Genomic DNA, 19,307 nt, shown 5'->3' with positions numbered 1-19,307 from the left:
CATAGAATGTGTCCCCATAGGAGCCAAGAATTTTCCTGACAGACCTAGGCTCACTAGAGCTCTCCTACAGAGCAAAGGGGATGGGACAGATGTGTGGCTGTGGCTCTGCCTTTCCCTGGGAGTGTGGAGCCACTCCCTATGGCCCCGGGCTCCAGGGGAAATTGCCCCTGAATAATGACCTCCAAGAAGCGCTTTTCCAACTGGCTGAGACGTGGAGTTCTCAGGATGCAGGGAAAGCGAGTGTCCCTTCGGGGAAGCAAAGGCAGTCACCTGTTATCATTACTTACTAGAATAGTAGGTACCTTCTCTGGTTGGGCAGAGGCCTTCCCTACCTGATCTGAAAAAGAAAATGAAGTAGCTCGCTGATTTGAGAAATAATTCCCAGACTTGGGTTTCCAACCAGTATAGAATCCGACAATGGCCCTGTCTTTGTAGCCGCGTTAATTAACAGGTATGTGAAGCTCTAAATATCAGTGGAAATTACATACAGCATATAGGCCCCAGTGTTCTGGAATGGTGGAAAGAAACAACCAAACTCTTGAAGAGACTCTTTCAAAATGGATCATAGAGACTGACTGTACATGGATGGGCTTACTTCTGGCAGACTTACTCATATTACGGGTAACTGCACGTTCCCATTGTTGTTGTCCTTATGAAATTTTCTATGGGAGAACCCCCCACCCCAAATGAGGCAGGTGTTAGCAGATTTGCCACAAGTAAGGAGGTGGGATTTCACAGCAGCTGGAACAATTAGGTAAGGTAATAAATCAGGTAACTAAGTTTGTGTAAAAAAAAATATCATTCCCCCTTGAGGAACAGATTCATGAATTTGTGCTCAGTGATCAGGTGTGGCTCAATGACTGGAAACACAATTCCTTGGCCTGACATCGGAAAGGTCCTTATACTGTTGTTTTAGCCACAATTCTGAAAGAGAAGGGAATACTAGACCACCTAACCTGCCTCTTGAGAAATCTGTATGACGGTCAGGAAGCAACAGTTAGAGCAGGACATGGAACAACATACTGGTTCCAAAAAGGAAAAGGAGTATGTCAAGGCTGTATATTGTCACCCTGTTTATTTAGCTTATATGCAGACTACATCATGAAAAATGCTGGGATGGAAGATACCTGAGCTGGAATCAAGATTGCCGGAAGAAATAGCAATAAACTTAGATATGCAGATGTCACCACCATTATGGCAGAATGGGAAGAGGAACGCGTATGTCGGGGAACTTCTTGAGTTGCAGCAAAGGTGTGAAGGACCCTTTCGAAGTTCCAGAGGTTAGGTGTGGTTAGTCTCGAGATGCCTCAGCAGAAATGGGCCTCATGGCGCCTGGAATGGAGAGGCTTCTAGATATTCCCCAGTTTCAGCAGGTGCTCTCAAGTTACCACGGGGACTTCAGGGACCCGCTCTGGCGGCCTCAGGAAAGGCCAGTCATCATGCGTGTTGCTAGGGGGCCTCTCGTGATTCCTCTCCCGTCGGTGCCGGGGCCTAAGACGTTGTGTGGAGTCGGGGCCGGAACCTGAGGATTCCTCACCAATGCCGACATGGATCTTGGGGTAATTATGGAGTCTCCCCAGGGGAGTCAGTCCTCGTCTCGAGAGGGGGCATGCAGGTGCGCTTTCCTCCTGATCTGTAGCAGCAGTGTCACGCTTCCCATCTCGTGAGTCATGGGATCTGTGGCATTTCCCTCCAGGATTTTCCACGAGTCTTTCCCACGAGGCTTTCCCACAGGGCTGTCCCACGAGGCTTTCGCACAGGGCTGTCTCACGTGCCACCTTGGTGGCAGTCGATCCTTGGCGTGAAAGTCGAGGCAGTGCAGGGAAAACAGGTTCCTCTGGAATGGACTGAGACATCTGGGGGACTCTTGGAATGGTGGAACGACGCTGGCGTACCTCTCGCCTTTCCTGTGGAGAGCGCCTCCTCTTGAGATGCGACGGGAACGCCCAGAATTCTTTCCCGGCCACCAGCGAAAGGATCCCTCATCACGAGCTACGAGCGGAAATGGGGCTCTTCTGGATGTGGGCCGGACCCTCGTGCTTCCTCTCGAGTGGAGACGGGTATGTCAGGCAACTTCTTGAGTTGCAGCAAGGGTGTGAAGGGCCTTTTGGAAGTTACAGACTGTAGGTTTGATTAGCTTCGAGAAGCCTCAACGGAAATGGGCCTCATCTCGCCTGGAGGGCAAAACCTCCTGGATTTTCTCGAGTTGCGGCAGGTGCTCTCGACTTACGACGGGGACCTCAGGGACCCTCTCTGGTGGCCTCAGGAAAGGCCAATCCCCATGCGAGTTGCTCGGGGGCCTCTAGGCATTCCTCTCCTTTCGATGCCGGGGCCTAAGACCTTGTGTGGAGTCGGGGCCAGAACCTGAGGATTCCTCTCCAGGGCTGACATGGATCTTGGGGTACTTCTGGAGTCTCCCCAGGGGAGTAAGTCCTCGTCTCGAATGGGGGCATGCACGTGCGCTTTCCTCCAGAGCAGTAGCAGCAGTGTCACCCTTCCTGTCGCGTGGATCAAGTAATCTGTGGCTTTCCCACGAGGCTTTCCCACAGGGCTGTCCCACGTGCCACCGTGGTGGGAGTCGATCCTCGGCGTGAAACTCGAGGCAGTGCAGGGAAAACAGGTTCCGCTGGAATGGACTGAGACATCTGGGGGACTCTGGGAATGGCGCAAAGACCCTGGAGTTCCTCTCGCCTTTCCTGTGGCGAGCGCCTCCTCTTGACATGCGCCAGGAACACCCAGAAATCTTTCCCGGGCAAGCAGCGAAAGGATCCCTCATCTCGAGCTACGAGGCGGAAACGGGGCTCCCCTGGATGTGTGCGGGACCCCACGTGCTTCCTCTCGAGTGGAGACGGGTATGTCCGGGAACTTCTTGAGTTGCAGCAAGGGTGTGAAGGATCCTTTGGAAGTTCCAGTGGTTAGATGTGATTGGCCTCGAGAAGCCTCAGCGGAAATGGGCCTCATCTGGCCTGGAGGGCCAAACATCCTGGATTTTCTCGAGTTGCGGCAGGTGCTCTCGACTTTCGACGGGGACCTCAGGGACCCGCTCTGGTGGCCTCAGGAAAGGCCAGTCCCCATGCGAGTTCCTCGGGGGCCTCTCGGGATTCCTCTCCCGTCGATGCCGGGGCCTAAGACCTTGTGTGGAGTCGGGGCCGGAACCTGAGGATTCCTCTCCAGTGCTGACATGGATCTTGGGGTACTTCTGGAGTCTCCCCAGGGGAGTCAGTCCTCGTCTCGAATGCGGGCATGCACTTGCGCTTTCCTCCAGAGCGGTAGCAGCAGTGTCACGCAGTCCGCCGCGTGGATCAAAGGATCTATGGTTTTCCCTCGAGTCTTTCCCACGAGGCTTTCCCACGAGGCTTTCCCACAGGGCTGTCCCACGTGCACACGTGGTGGGAGTCGATCCTCGGCTTGAACGTCAAGGCAGTGCAGGGAAAACAGGTTCCTCTGGAATGGACTGACACATCTGGGGGACTCTTGGAATGGTGGCACGACCCTGGAGTTCCTCTCGCCTTTCCTGTGGAGAGCGCCTCCTCTTGAGATGCGACGGGAACGCCGGGAATTCTTTCCCTACGAAACAGGGAAAGGATCCCTCATCTCGAGCTAGGAGGCGGAAACGGGGCTCCCCTGGATGTGTGCGGGACCCTCTTGCTCCCTCTCGAGTGGAGACGGGTATGTCGGGGAACTTCTTGAGTTGCAGCAAGTGTGTGAAGGACCCTTTGAAAATTCCAGTGGTTAGATGTGATTAGCCTCGAGAAGCCTCAGCGGAAATGGGCCTCATCTCGCCTGGAGGGCAAAACCTCCTGGATTTTCTCGAGTTGGGGCAGGTGCTCTCGACTTACGACGGGGACCTCAGGGACCCGCTCTGGTGGCCTCAGGAAAGGCCAGTCCCGATGCGAGTTCCTCGGGGTCCTCTCGGGATTCCTCTCCCGTCGATGCCGGGGCCTAAGACCTTGTGTGGAGTCGGGGACGGAACCTGAGGATTCCTCTCCAGTGCTGACATGGATCTTGGGGTACTTCTGGAGTTTCCCATGGGAGTCAGTCCTCGTCTCGAATGCGGGCATGCACTTGCGCTTTCCTCCAGAGCGGTAGCAGCAGTGTCACGCAGTCCGCCGCGTGGATCAAAGGATCTATGGTTTTCCTTCGAGTCTTTCCCACTAGGCTTTCCCACGAGGCTTTCCCACAGGGCTGTCCCACGTGCACACGTGGTGGGAGTCGATCCTCAGCTTGAACGTCAAGGCAGTGCAGGGAAAACAGGTTCCTCTGGAATGGACTGACAAATCTGGGGGACTCTTGGAATGGAGGCACGACCCTGGAGTTCCTCTCGCCTTTCCTGTGGAGAGCGCATCCTCTTGAGATGCGACGGGAACGCCGGGAATTCATTCCCTAGGAAACAGGGAAAGGATCCCTCATCTCGAGCTAGGAGGCGGAAACGGGTCTCCCCTGGATGTGTGCGGGACCCTCGTGCTTCCTCTCGAGTGGAGACGGGTGTGTCGGGGAACTTCTTGAGTTGCAGCAAAGGTGTGAAGGACCCTTTGGAAGTTCCAGTGGTTAGATGTGATTAGCCTCGAGAAGCCTCAGCGGAAATGGGCCTCATCTCGCCTGGAGGGCAAAACCTCCTGGATTTTCTCGAGTTGCGGCAGGTGCTCTCGACTTACGACGGGGACCTGAGGGACCCGCTCTGGTGGCCTCAGGAAAGGCCAGTCCCCATGCGAGTTCCTCGGGGGCCTCTCGGGATTCCTCTCCCCTCGATGCCGGGGCCTAAGACCTTGTGTGGAGTCGGGGCCGGAACCTGAGGATTCCTCTCCAGTGCTGACATGGATCTTGGGGTATTTCTGGAGTCTCCCCAGGGGAGTCAGTCCTCGTCTCGAATGTGGGCATGCACTTGCGCTTTACTGCAGAGCGGTAGCAGCAGTGTCACGCAGTCCGCCGCATGGATCAAAGGATCTATGGTTTTCCCTCGAGTCTTTCCCACGAGGCTTTCCCACGAGGCTTTCCCACAGGGCTGTCCCACGTGCACACGTGGTGGGAGTCGATCCTCGGCTTGAACGTCAAGGCAGTGCAGGGAAAACAGGTTCCTCTGGAATGGACTGACACATCTGGGGGACTCTTGGAATGGTGGCACGACCCTGGAGTTCCTCTCGCCTTTCCTGTGGAGAGCGCCTCCTCTTGAGATGCGACTGGGACGCCGCGAATTCTTTCCCTACGAAACAGGGAAAGGATCCCTCATCTCGAGCTAGGAGGCGGAAACGGGGTCCCCTGGATGTGTGCGGGACCCTCGTGCTTCCTCTCGAGTGGAGACGGGTATGTGGGGGAACTTCTTGAGTTGCAGCAAGGGTGTGAAGGACCCTTTGGAAGTTCCAGTGGTTAGATGTGATTAGCCTCGAGAAGCCTCAGCGGAAATGGGCCTCATCTCGCCTGGAGGGAAAAACCTCCTGGATTTTCTCGAGTTGCGGCAGGTGTTCTCGACTTACGACGGTGACCTAAGGGACGCGCTCTGGTGCCCTCAGGACTGGCCAGTCCCCATTCCAATGGCTCGGGAGCCTCTCGGGATTCCGCTCCCTTCGATGCCAGAGCCTAAGACCTTGTGTGGGTCGTGTCTGGAACATGAGGTTTCCTCTCCAGTGCTGACATGGATCGTGGAGTACTTCTGGTGTTTCCCCAGGGGAGTAAGTCCCCGTCTCGAATGGGGGCATGCACGTGCGCTTTCCTCCAGAGCGGTAGCAGCAGTGTCACGCTGTCCGCCGCGTGGATCAAAGGATCTATGGTTTTCCCTCGAGTCTATCCCATGAGGCTTTCCCACGAGGCTTTCCCACAGGGCTGTCCCACAGGGCTGTCCCACGTGCCAGCGTGGTGGGAGTCGATCCTCGGCGTGGGAGTCGATCCTCGGCGTGAAAGCCGAGGTAGTGCAGGGCAAACAGGTTCCTCTGAATGGACTGAGACATCTGGGGGACTCTTGGAATGGTGGCATGATGCTGGATTTCCTCTCGCCTTTCCTGTGGAGAGCGCCTCCTCTTGAGGTGAGAGGGAAACGTCGGGATTTCTTTCCGGACAAAGCAGCGAAATGTCCCTCATCTCGAGCTACGAGGCGGAAACGGGGCTCCTCTGGATGTGGATGGGATCCTCGTGCTTCTTCTAGAGTGGAGACGGGTATGTCAGGCAACTTCTTGAGTTGCAGCAAGGGTGTGAAGGACCTTTTGGAAGTTCCAGAGGCTAGACGTGATTAGCCTGGAGAAGCCTCAGCGGAAATGGGCCTCATCTCGCCTGGAGGGAAAAACCTCCTGGATTTTCTCGAGTTGCGGCAGGTGCTCTCGACTTACGACGGTGACCTAAGGGACGCGCTCTGGTGGCCTCAGGACTGGCCAGTCCCCATTCCAGTGGCTCGGGAGCCTCTCGGGATTCCGCTCCCTTCGATGCCAGAGCCTAAGACCTTGTGTGGAGTCGTGTCTGGAACATGAGGTTTCCTCTCCAGTGCTGACATGGATCGTGGAGTACTTCTGGTGTTTCCCCAGGGGAGTAAGTCCCCGTCTCGAATCGGGGCATGCACGTGCGCTTTCCTCCAGAGCTGTAACAACACTGTCATGCCTCCCGGCGCGCCGATCATGGGATCTGTGGCTTTCCCACGAGGCTTTCCCACGAGGCTTTCCCACAGGACTGTCCCACGTGTCACCGTGGTGTGAGTCGATGCTCGGCGTGAAACTCCAGGCAGTGCAGGGAAAACAGGTCCCTCTGGAATGGACTGAGATATCTGGGGGACTCTGGGAACGGTGGCACGACCCTGGCGTTCCTCTCGCCTTTCCTGTGAGGAGCGCCTCCACTTGAGATGCAACGGGAACTCCCAGAATTATTTCCCGAAAAAGCTGTGAAAGGATCCCTCATCTTGAGCTACGAGGCGAACACGGGGCTCCCCTGGATGTGGGCGGGACCCTCGTGCTTCCTCTCGAGTGGAGACGGGTATGTTAGGGAACTTCTTGAGTTGCAGCAAGGGTGTGAAGGACCTTTTAGAAGTTCCAGAGGTTAGGTGTGATTAGCTTCCAGAAGCCTCAGCGGAAATGGGCCTCACTCAGCTGGAGTGCAAAACCTCCTTGATTTTCTCGAGTTGCGGCAGGTGCTCTTGACTTACGACGGGGACTTTAGGGACCCGCTCTGGTGGCCTCAATACTGGCCCGTCCCCATTCGAATTGCTCGGGGTCCTCTCGGGATTCATCTTCCGTCGATGCCGGGGCCTAAGTCCTTGTGTGGAGTCGGGGCCGGAACCTGAGGATTCCTCTCCAGTACTGACATGGATCTTGGAGTACTTTTGGAGTCTCCCCAGGGGAGTCAGTCTTCGTCTCGAATGGGGGCATGCACGTGCGCTTTCCTCCGAGCTGTAGCACCAGCGTCACGATTCCTGTCGCGTGGATCAAGGGATCTGTGGCTTTCCCTCGAGGCTTTCCCACGAGGCTTTCCCACAGGGCTGTCCCACGTGAGACCGTGGTGGGAGTCGATCCTCCTCGTTAAAGTCAAGGCAGTGCAGGGAAAACAGTATCCTCAGGAATGGACTGAGACATCTGGGGGACTCTTGGAATGGTGGCACGACGCTGGAGTTGCTCTCACCTTTCCTGTGGAGAGCCCCTACACTTGAGATGCGATGGGAACGCCAAGGAATCTCTCCTGAACAAGCAGCGAACGGATCCCTCATCTCGACCTACGAGGCGGAAACGGAGCTCTTCTGGATGTGGGTGGGACATGCGTGCTTCCTCTCGAGTGGAGAGGGGTATATAGGGGAACTTCTTGAGTTGCAGCAAGGGTGTCAAGGACCCTTTGGAAGTTCCAGAGCTTAGGTGTGATTAGCCTTGAGAAGCCTCAGCGGAAATGGTCCTCATCTCCCCTGGAGGGCAAATCCTAATGGATTTTCTCTAGTTGCGGCAGGTGCTCTCGACATACGACGGGGACCTCTGGGACCCGCTCTGGTTGCCTCAGGAAAGGCCAGTCCCCATGCGAGTTGCACGTGGGCCTCTCGGAATACCTCTCCCTTCGATGCCAGGGCCTAATACCTTGTGTGGAGGCGGGGCCGGAACCTGAGGATTCCTCTCCAGTGCTGACATAGATCTTGGGGTAATTCTGGAGTCTCCCCAGGGGAGTAAGTCCTCGTCTCAAATGGGGGCATGCACGTGCGCTTTCCTCCAGAGCAGTAGCAGCAGTGTCATGCTTTCCATCACCTGGAACAAGGGATCTGTGGCTTTCTCTCGAGGCTTTCCTACGAGGCTGTCCCACAGGGCTGTCACACGTGCCACTGTGGTGGGAGTCAATCATCGGTGTGAAAGTCGAGGCAGTGCAGGGAAAACAGGTTCCTCTGGAATGGACTGAGACTTCTGGGGGACTCTTGGAATGGTGGCACGACGCTGGAGTTCCTCTTGCCTTTCCTGTGGAGAGCACCTCCTCTTGAGGTGAGAGTGGAACGCCGGGAATTCTTTCCCCACAAAGCAGCCAAATGTCCCTCATCTCGAGCTGCGAGGCGGAAACGGGTCTCCTCTGGATGTGGCCGGGACCCTTGTGCTTCCTCTAGAGTGGAGACGGGTATGTCAGGCAACTTCTTGAGTTACAGCAAGGGTGTGAAGGAACTTTTGGAAGTTCCAGAAGTTAGGTTTGATTAGCTTCGAGAAGCCTCAGCGGAAATGGGCTCTTCTCGCCCGGAGGGCAAAACCTCCTGGATTTTTTCGAGTTGCGGCAGGTGCTCTCGATTTACGACGGGGACCTCAGGGACTCGCTCTGGTGGCCTCAGGCAATGCCAGTCCCCATGCGAGTTGCTCGGGTGCCTCTCGGGATTCCTCTCCCTTCGATGCCGGGGCCTGAGATCTTGTGTGAAGTCGGGGCGGAACATGAGGATTCCTCCCCAGTGCTGACATGGATCTTGGGGGAACTTCTGGAGTCTCTCCAGGGGAGTAAGTCCTCGTCTCGAGAGGGGGCATGCACGTGCGCTTTACTCCAGAGCGGTAGCAGCAGTGTCACGCAGTCCGCCGCCTGGATCAAAGGATCTATGTTTTTCCCTCGAGTCTTTCCCACGAGGCTTTCCCACGAGGCTTTCCCACAGGGCATCCCACGTGCACACTGGTGGGAGTCGATCCTCGGCTTGAACATCAAGGCAGTGCAGGGAAAACAGGTTCCTCTGGAATGGACTGACACATCTGGGCGACTCTTGGAATGGTGGCACGACCCTGGAGTTCCTCTCGCCTTTCCTGTGGAGAGCGCCTCCTCTTGAGATGCGACGGGAACGCCGGGAATTCTTTCCCTATGAAACAGGGAAAGGATCCCTCATCTCGAGCTAGGAGGCAGAATCGGGGCTCCCCTGGATGTGTGCGGGACTTTTGTGTTTCCTCTCGAGTGGAGACGGGTATGTCGGGGAACTTCTGGAGTTGCAGCAAGGGTGTGAAGGACCCTTTGGAAGTTCCAGTGGTTAGATGTGATTAGCCTCGAGAAGCCTCAGCGCAAATGGGCCTCATCTCGCCTGGAGGGCAAAACCTCCTGGATTTTCTCGAGTTGCGGCAGGTGCTCTCGACTTATGACGGGGACCTCAGGGACCCGCTCTGGTGGCCTCAGGAAAGGCCAGTCCCCATGCGAGTTCCTCGGGGGCCTCTCGGGATTGCTCTCCCTTCGATGCCGGGGCCTAAGACCTTGTGTGGAGTCCGGGCCGGAACCTGAGGATTCCTCTCCAGTGCTGACATGGAACTTGGGGTATTTCTGGAGTCTCCCCAGGGGAGTCAGTCCTCGTCTCGAATGCGGGCATGCACTTGCGCTTTCCTCCAGAGCGGTAGCAGCAGTGTCACGCAGTCCGCCGCGTGGATCAAAGGATCTATGGTTTTCCCTCGAGTCTTTCCCACGAGGCTTTCCCACGAGGCTTTCCCACAGGGCTGTCCCACGTGCACACGTGGTGGGAGTCGATCCTCGGCTTGAAGGTCAAGGCAGTGCAGGGAAAACAGGTTCCTCTGGAATGGACTGACACATCTGGGGCACTCTTGGAATGGTGGCACGACCCTGGAGTTCCTCTCCTCTTTCCTGTGGAGAGCGCCTCCTCTTGGGATGCGACGGGAACGCCGGGAATTCTTTCCCTACGAAACAGGGAAAGGATCCCTCATCTCGAGCTAGGAGGCGGAAACGGGGCTCCCCTGGATGTGTGCGGGACCCTCGTGCTTCCTCTCGAGTGGAGACGGGTATGTCTGGGAACTTCTTGAGTTGCAGCAAGGGTGTGAAGGACCCTTTGGAAGTTCCAGTGGTTAGACGTGATTAGCCTCGAGAAGCCTCAGCGGAAATGGGCCTCATCTCGCCTGGAGGGCAAAACCTCCTGGATTTTCTGGAGTTGCAGCAGGTACTCTCGACGTACGACGGGGACCTCAGGGACCCGCTCTGGTGGCCTCAGGAAAAGACAGTCCCCAAGCGAGTTCCTCGGGGCCTCTCGGGATTCCTCTCCCGTCGATGCCGGGGCCTAAGACCTTGTGTGGAGTCGGGGCCGGAACCTGAGGATTCCTCTCCACTGCTGACATATAACTTTGCATACTTCTGGAGTCTCCTCAGGGGAGTCAGTCCTCGTCTTCAGAGGGGACATGCAAATGGGCTTTCCTCCCGCTCTGGAGCAGCTATGTCACGCCTCCCGTCGGGTCGATCATGGGATGTGTGGGTTTCCCTCGAGCCTTTCCCCCGAGGCTTTCCCGCGAGGATTTCCAACAGGGCTGTCCCACGTGAGACCGTGGTGGGAGTCGATCCTCCTCGTTAAAGTCAAGGCAGTGCAGGGAAAACAGTATCCTCAGGAATGGACTGAGACATCTGGGGGACTCTTGGAATGGTGGCACGACGCTGGAGTTGCTCTCACCTTTCCTGTGGAGAGCCCCTACACTTGAGATGCGATGGGAACGCCAAGGAATCTCTCCTGAACAAGCAGCGAACGGATCCCTCATCTCGACCTACGAGGCGGAAACGGAGCTCTTCTGGATGTGGGTGGGACATGCGTGCTTCCTCTCGAGTGGAGAGGGGTATATAGGGGAACTTCTTGAGTTGCAGCAAGGGTGTCAAGGACCCTTTGGAAGTTCCAGAGCTTAGGTGTGATTAGCCTTGAGAAGCCTCAGCGGAAATGGTCCTCATCTCGCCTGGAGGGCAAATCCTAATGGATTTTCTCGAGTTGCGGCAGGTGCTCTCGACATACGACGGGGACCTCTGGGACCCGCTCTGGTTGCCTCAGGAAAGGCCAGTCCACATGCGAATTGCTCGAGGGCCTCTCTGGATTCCTCTCCCTTCAATGCCGGGGCCAAAGACCTTGTGTGGATGCGGGACCGGAACCTGAGGATTCCTCTCCAGTGCTGACATGGTTCTTGGGCTACTTCTGGAGTCTCCCCAGCGGAGTAAGTCCTCCTCTCGAAGGGGGCATGCACGTGCACTTTCCTCCAGAGGGGTAGCAGCAGTGTCATGCTTCCAGTCGCGTGGATCAAGGGATCTGTGGATTTCCCTCGACGCTTTCCCACGAGGATTTCCCACAGGGCTGTCGAACATGACACCATGGTTGGAGGCGATCCTCCGCGTGAAAGTCGAGGCAGTGCAGGGAAAACAGGTTCCTCTGGAATGGACTGAGACTTCTGGGGGACTCTTGGAATGGTGGCACGATGCTGGAGTTTCTCTCGCCTTTCCTGTGGAGAGCTCCTCCCCTTGAGATGGGACGGGAATGCCCAGAATTCTTTCCCGACAAAGCAGCGAATGTTCCCTCATATCGAGCAACGAGTCGGAAACAGGGCTCCTCTGGATGTGGCAGGGACCCTCGTACTTCCTCTAGAATGGAGTCGGGTATGTCAGGAACCTGCTTGAATTGCAGCAAGGGTGTGAAGGACCTTTTGGAAGTTCCAGAGGTTAGGTGTGATTAGCTTCGAGAAGCCTCAGCGGAAATGGGCCTCATCTCGCCTGGAGGGCAAAACCTCCTGGATTTTCTCGAGTTGCGGCACGTGCTCTTGACTTATGACGGGGACCTCAGGGACCCGCTCTGGTGGGCTCAGGAAAGGCCAGTCCGCATGCGAGTTGCTCGGGGTCCTCTCGGGATTCCTCTCTCTTCGATGCCCGGCCTAAGACCTTGTGTGGAGTCGGGCCCAGAACCTGAGGATTCCTCTGCAGTGCTGACATGGACCTTGGGGTACGTCTGGAGTCTCCCCAGGGGTTAAGTCCTCGTGTCGAATGGGGGCATGCACGTGCACTTTCCTCAGGAGCTTTAGCAGCAGTGTCAGGCTTCCCATCGCCTGGATCAAGGGATCTGTGGCTTATCCTCGAGGCTTCCCACGAGGCTTTCCCACAGGGCTGTCCCACGTGCCACCATGGTGTGAGTTGATCCTCGACGTGAAAGTCGAGGCAGTGCAGGGAAAACAGGTTCCTCTGGAAAGGACTGAAACATCTGGGGGACTCCTGGAATGGTGGTACGACGCTGGAGTTCCTCTCGCCTTTCCTGTGGAGAGCGCCTCCTCTTGAAATGAGACGGGAACGCGGGAAATTCTTTCCCGACCAAGCAGGGAAAGGATCCCTCATCACGAGCTACGAGTTGGAAACGGGGCTCCTCTCGATGTGGGCGGGACCCTCGTGTTTCCTCTAGAGTGGAGACGGGGATGTTGGGGTACTTCTTCAGTTGCAGCAAGTGTGTGAAGGACCTTTTGGAAATTCCAGAGGTTAGGTGTGAATAGTCTCGAGACGCCTCAGTGGAAATGGGCCTGATCTCGCCTGGAGGGCAAAATCTCCTGGATTTTCTCGAGTTGCAGCAGGTGCTCTCAACTTACGACGGGGACCGCAGGGACCCGCTCTGGTGGCCTCAGGAAAAGACAGTCCACATGCGAATTACTCGCGGGCCTCTCTGGATTCCTCTCCCTTCAATGCCAGGACCAAAGACCTTGTGTGGATGCGGCACCGGAACCTGAGGATTCCTCTCCAGTGCTGACATGGATCTTGGGCTAATTCTGGAGTCTCCCCAGGGGAGTAAGTCCTCCTCTCGAAGGGGGCATGCACGTGCGCTTTCCTCCATAGCGGTAGCAGGAGTGTCACGCTTCCCGATGCGTGGATCAAGGGATCTGTGGCTTTCCCTCGAGGCTTTCCCACTGGGCTTTCCCACGTGCCACCGTTGTGGGAGTCGATCCTCGGGTGAAAGTCGAGGCAGTGCAGAGAAAACATGTTCCTCTGGAATGGACTAAGGCATCTGGGGGACTCTTGGAATGGTGGCACGACGCTGGAGTTCCACTCGCCTTTCCTGTGGAGAGCGGCTCCTCTTGAGATGCGACGGGAATGCCCAGAACTCTTTCCCGACCAAGCAGCGAAAGGATCCCTTATCTCGAGTTACGAGGCGGAAACGGGGCTCCCATGGATGTGTGCGGGACCCTCGTGCTTCCTCTAGAGTGGAGACGGGTATGTGAGGGAACTTCTTGAGTTGCAGCAAGGGTGTGAAGAACCTTTTGGAAATTCCAGAGGTTAGGTGTGATTAGCCTCGAGAAGCCTCACTGGAAATGGGCCTGATCTCGCCTGGAGAGTAAAACCTCCTGGATTTTCTCGAGTTGCGGCAGGTGCACTCGACTTCCGACGGGGACCGCAGGGACCCACTCTGGTGGCCTCAGGAAAGGACAGTCCGCATGCGAGTTGCTCGGGGGCCTCTCGGGATTCCTTTCCCGTCGATGCCGGGGCCTAAGACCTTGTGTGGAGTCGGGCCCGGAACCTGAGGATTCCTCTCCAGTACTGCCATGGATCTTGGGGTACTTCTTGAGTCTCCCCAGGGGAGTAAGTCCTCGTCTGGAATGGGCGCATGCACGTGATCTTTCCTCAAGACTGTAGCAGCAGTGTCACGTTTCCCATCGCCTGGATCAAGGGATCTGTAGCTTTCCCTCGAGACTTTCCCACGAGGCTTTCCCACAGGGCTTTCCCACAGGGCTGTCCCACGTGCCACCTTGGTGTGAGTCGATCCTCTGCATGAAAGTCGAGGCAGTGCAGGGAAAACGGGTTCCGTTGGAACGAACTGAGACATCTAGGGGACTCTGGGAATGTTGGCACGACCCTGGAGTTCCTCTCCCATTTCCTGTGGAGAGCACCTCCACTTGAGATGCGACGGGAACGCCGGGAAATCTTTCCCGACCACGCAGGGAAAGGATCCGTCATCTCGAGCTGCGAGGCGGCAACGGGGCTCCTCTGGATGTTCGCGGGACCATCGTGCTTCCTCTCGAATGGAGACTGTATGTCGGGGAACTCTTGAGTGGCAGCAAGGGTGTGAAGGACTTTTTGGAGATTCCAGAGGTTAGGCGTGATTAGACTCGAGAAGCCTCAGCGGAAATGGGCCTCATCTGGCCTGGAGGGCAAATCCTCCGGAATTTCTCGTGTTGCGGTAGGTGCTCTAGACTTTGGTCGGGGACTTCAGGGACCCGCTCTGGTGGCCTCAGGAAAGGCCAGTCCCATTGCGAGTTGTTCGCGGGCCTCTCGGGATTCCTCTCCCTTCGATGCCAGAGCCTAAGACTTTGTGTGGAGTCGGGGCCCGAACCTGAGGATTCCTCTCCAGTGCTCTCATGGAACTTGCGGTACTTCGGGAGTCTCCCCAGGAGAGTAAGTTCTCGTTTCGAGAGGGTGCATGCACGTGTGCTTTCCTCCCGAGCTGTAGCACCAGTATCATGCTTTCCGTCGCGTCAGTCATGGGATCTGTGTCTTTTCCTCAAGGATTTTCCACGAAGCTTTCCCACGAGGCTTTCCCACAGGGCTGTCCCACGTGCCACTGTGGTGTGAGTTGATCCTCGGCGTGAAAGTAAAGGCAGTGCAGGGAAAACAGGTTCCTCTGGAATGGACTGAGACATCTGGGGGACTCTGGGAATGGTGGCACGACCTTGGAGTTCCTGTCGCCTTTCCTGTGGAGAGTGCCTCCTCTTGAGATACGCCGGGAAACCCAGGAATTATTTCCCGACCAAGCAGGGAAAGGATCCCCCATGTCCAGTTACAAGGCGGAAACTGGGCTCCTCTGGATGTGGGCGGGACCCTCTTGCTTCCTCTCGAGTGGAGACGGGTATGTCGGGGAACTTCTTGAGTTGCAGCAAGGGTGTGAAGGGCCTTTTGGAAGATCCAGAGGTTAGATGTGATTAGCCTCGAGAAGCCTCAGCGGAAATGGGACTCATCTCGCCTGCAGGGCAAAACCTCGTGGATTTTCTCGAGTTTTGGCAGGTGCTCTCGACTTACGACGGGGACCTCAGGGACCTGCTCTGGTGGCCTCACGAAATGCCAGTCCCCATGCAAGTGGCTCGCGGGCCTCTCGGGATTCCTCTCCCTTCGATGCCCGGGCCTAAGACCTTGTGTTGAGTCGGGGCCGGTACCTGAGGATTCCTCTCCAGTGCTGACATGGATCTTGGTGTACTTCTGGAGTCTCCCCTGGGGAGTAAGTCCTCGTCTCGAATAGGGGCATGCACGTGCGCTTTCCTCCAGAGCGGTAGCAGCAGTGTCACGCTTCCCATCACCTGGATTAAGGGATCTCTGGCTTTCCTTCGAGGCTTTCCCTCGAGGCTTTCCCACGAGGCTTTCTGACGAGGCTTTCACACAGGGATGTCCCACGTGCCACCGTGGTGGGAGTCGATCCTCGGCATGAAATTCGAGGCAGTGCAGGGAAAACAGGTTCCTCTGGAATGGACTGAGACATCCGGGGGACTCTTGGAATGGTGGCAGGACGCTGGAGTTCCTCTCGCCTTCCCTGTGGAGAACGCCTTCTCTTGAGAAGCGACGGGAACGCCGGGAATTCTTTCGCGACCAAGAAGGGAAAGGATCCCGCATCTCGAGCTACGAGGTGGATACGGGGCTCCTCTGGATGTGAGTGGGACCCTCATGCTTCCACTAGAGTGGAGACCGGGATGTCCGGGAACTTCTTGAGTTGCAGCAAGGGTGTGAAGGACCTTTTGGAAGTTCCAGAGATTAGATGTGATTAGCCTTGAGAAGCCTCAGTGGAAATGGGCCTCATCTGACCTGGAGGGCAAAACCTCCTGGATTTTCTCGAGTTGCGGCAGGTGCTCTCGACTCACGACGGGGACCTCAGGGACCCGCTCTGGTGGCCTCAGGAAAGGCCAGTCCCCATGCGAGTTGCTCGGGGGCCTCTCGGGGTTCCTCTACCTTCGATGCCAGGGCCTAAGTCCTTGTGTGGAGTCAGGTCCGGGACCTGAGGGTTCCTCTCCAGTGCTCACATTGATCTTGGGGTACTTCTGGAGTCTCCCCAGGGGAGTAAGTCCTCGTTTCGAATGGGGGCATGCACGTGTGCTTTCCTCCAGATCGGCAGCAGCCGTGTCATGCTTCCCTTCGCCTTGATCAAGGGATCTGTGGCTTTCCCTCGAGACTTTCCCACGAGGCTTACCCACAGGGCTGTCCCACGTGCCACCATGGTGGGAGTCGATCCTCACCGTGAAAGTCGAGGCAGTGCAGGGAAAACAGGTTCCTCTGCAATGGACTGAGACTTCTGGGGGACTCTTGGAATGGTGGCACGACCCTGGAGTTCCTCTCGCCTTTCCTGTGGAGAGCGCCTCCTCTTGAGATGCGAGGGGAATGCCCAGAATTCTTTCCCGACCAAGCAGGGAATGAATCCCTCATCTCAAGCTACGAGGCGGAAACGGGGCTCCTCTCGATGTGGGCGGGACCCTCGTGCTTCCTCTATAGTGGAGACGGGTATGTCAGGGAACTTCTTGATTTGCAGCAAGGGTGTGATGGACCTTTTGGAATTCCAGAGCTTAGATGTGATTAGCATTGTGAAGCCTCTGCGAAAATGGGCCTCATCTCGCCTGGAGGGCAAAACCTCCTGGATCTTCTCGAGTTTTGGAAGGTGCTCTCGACTTACGACGGGGAACTCAGGGACACGCTCTGGTGGCCTCAGGCAAGGCCAGTTCCCATGTGAGTTCCTCCGGGCCTCTCGGGATTCCTCTTCCTTCGATGCCGGCGCCAAAGAACTTGAGTGGAGGCGGCGCCGGAAACTGAGGATTCCTCTCCAGTGCTGACATGGATCTTGGGGTACTTCTGGAGTATCCCCAGGGGAGTAAGTCCTCGTCTCGAATGGGGGCATGCACAGCACTTTCCTCCCGATCTGTAGCAGCAGTGTCACACTTCCTGTCGCGAGGATCAAGGGATCTGTGGCTTTCCCTCGCTGCTTTCCCACGCGGCTTTCCCACAGGGCTGTCCCACGTGCCACCTTGATGGGAGTGGATCCTCGGCGCGAAAGTCGAGACAGTGCAGGGAAAACAGGTTCTTTTGGAATAGAGTGAGATATCTGGGGGACTCTTGGCATGGTGGCATGACGCCTGAGTTCCTCTCGACTTTCCTGTCGAGAGCGGCTTCTCTTGAGATGGGACGGGAATGCCCAGAATTCTTTCCCGACAAAGCAGCGAAAGGAATCCTCATCTTGAGCTACGAGGCGGAAACGGCGCTACTTTGGATGTGGGCGGGACCCTCGTGCTTCCTCTAAAGCGGAGACAGGGATGTCGGGGAACTTCTTGAGTTGCAGCAAGGGTGTGAAGGACCTTTTGGAAGTTCCAGATGTTAGGTGTGATTAGCCTCGAGAAGCCTCAGCGGAAATGGGCCTCATCCCGCCTGGAGGGCAAAACCTCGTGGATTATCTCGAGTTGTGGCAGGTGCTCTCGACTTATGACGGGGACCTCAGAGACCCGCTCTGGTGGTCTCAGGAAAGGCCAGTCCCCAGGCGAGTTGCTCGGGGGCCTCTTGGGATTCATCTCCCTTTGATGCCGGGGCCTAAGACCTTGTGTGCAGGCGGGACTGGAACCTGAGGATTCCTCTCCAGTGCTGACATGGACCTTGGGGATACTTCTGGAGTCTCCCCAGGGGAGTAAGTCCTCATCTCGAATGGGGGCATGCACGTGCGCTTTCCTCCAGAGTGGCAGCAGCAATGTCACGCTTCCCGTCGCGTGGATCAAGGGATCTGTGGCTTTGCCTCGAGGCTTTCCCACGAGGCTTTCCCACAGGTCTGTCCCACGTGCCACCGTGGTGGGAGTCGATCCTCGGCGTGAAAGTCGAGGCAGTGCAGGGAAAACAGGTTCCGCTGGAATGGACTGAGACATCTGGGGGACTCCGGAATGGCGCAACGACCCTGGAGTTCCTCTCACCTTTCCTGTGGAGAGCGCCTCCTCTTGAGATGCGCCAGGAACGCCCAGAAATCTTTCCCGGGCAAGCAGCGAAAGGATCCCTCATCTCGAGCTACGAGGCGGAAACGGGGCTCCTCTGGATGTGTGCGGGACCCTCGTGCTTCCTCTAGAGTGGAGACGGGTATGTGAGGGAACTTCTTGAGTTGCAGCAAGGGTGTGAAGAACCTTTTGGAAATTCCAGAGGTTAGGTGTGATTAGCCTCGAGAAGCCTCACTGGAAATGGGCCTGATCTCGCCTGGAGAGTAAAACCTCCTGGATTTTCTCGAGTTGCGGCAGGTGCACTCGACTTCCGACGGGGACCGCAGGGACCCACTCTGGTGGCCTCAGGAAAGGACAGTCCGCATGCGAGTTGCTCGGGGGCCTCTCGGGATTCCTTTCCCGTCGATGCCGGGGCCTAAGACCTTGTGTGGAGTCGGGCCCGGAACCTGAGGATTCCTCTCCAGTACTGCCATGGATCTTGGGGTACTTCTTGAGTCTCCCCAGGGGAGTAAGTCCTCGTCTGGAATGGGCGCATGCACGTGATCTTTCCTCAAGACTGTAGCAGCAGTGTCACGTTTCCCATCGCCTGGATCAAGGGATCTGTAGCTTTCCCTCGAGACTTTCCCACGAGGCTTTCCCACAGGGCTTTCCCACAGGGCTGTCCCACGTGCCACCTTGGTGTGAGTCGATCCTCTGCATGAAAGTCGAGGCAGTGCAGGGAAAACAGGTTCCGTTGGAACGAACTGAGACATCTAGGGGACTCTGGGAATGTTGGCACGACCCTGGAGTTCCTCTCCCATTTCCTGTGGAGAGCACCTCCACTTGAGATGCGACGGGAACGCCGGGAAATCTTTCCCGACCACGCAGGGAAAGGATCCGTCATCTCGAGCTGTGAGGCGGCAACGGGGCTCCTCTGGATGTTCGCGGGACCATCGTGCTTCCTCTCGAATGGAGACTGTATGTCGGGGAACTCTTGAGTGGCAGCAAGGGTGTGAAGGACTTTTTGGAGATTCCAGAGGTTAGGCGTGATTAGACTCGAGAAGCCTCAGCGGAAATGGGCCTCATCTGGCCTGGAGGGCAAATCCTCCGGAATTTCTCGTGTTGCGGTAGGTGCTCTAGACTTTGGTCGGGGACTTCAGGGACCCGCTCTGGTGGCCTCAGGAAAGGCCAGTCCCATTGCGAGTT

The sequence above is a fragment of the Ovis canadensis genome, chromosome 22, assembly GCF_042477335.2.
Source record: "Ovis canadensis isolate MfBH-ARS-UI-01 breed Bighorn chromosome 22, ARS-UI_OviCan_v2, whole genome shotgun sequence".
Taxonomy (NCBI): Eukaryota; Metazoa; Chordata; class Mammalia; order Artiodactyla; family Bovidae; genus Ovis; species Ovis canadensis.
Note: the sequence above shows the minus strand (reverse complement) of the source record.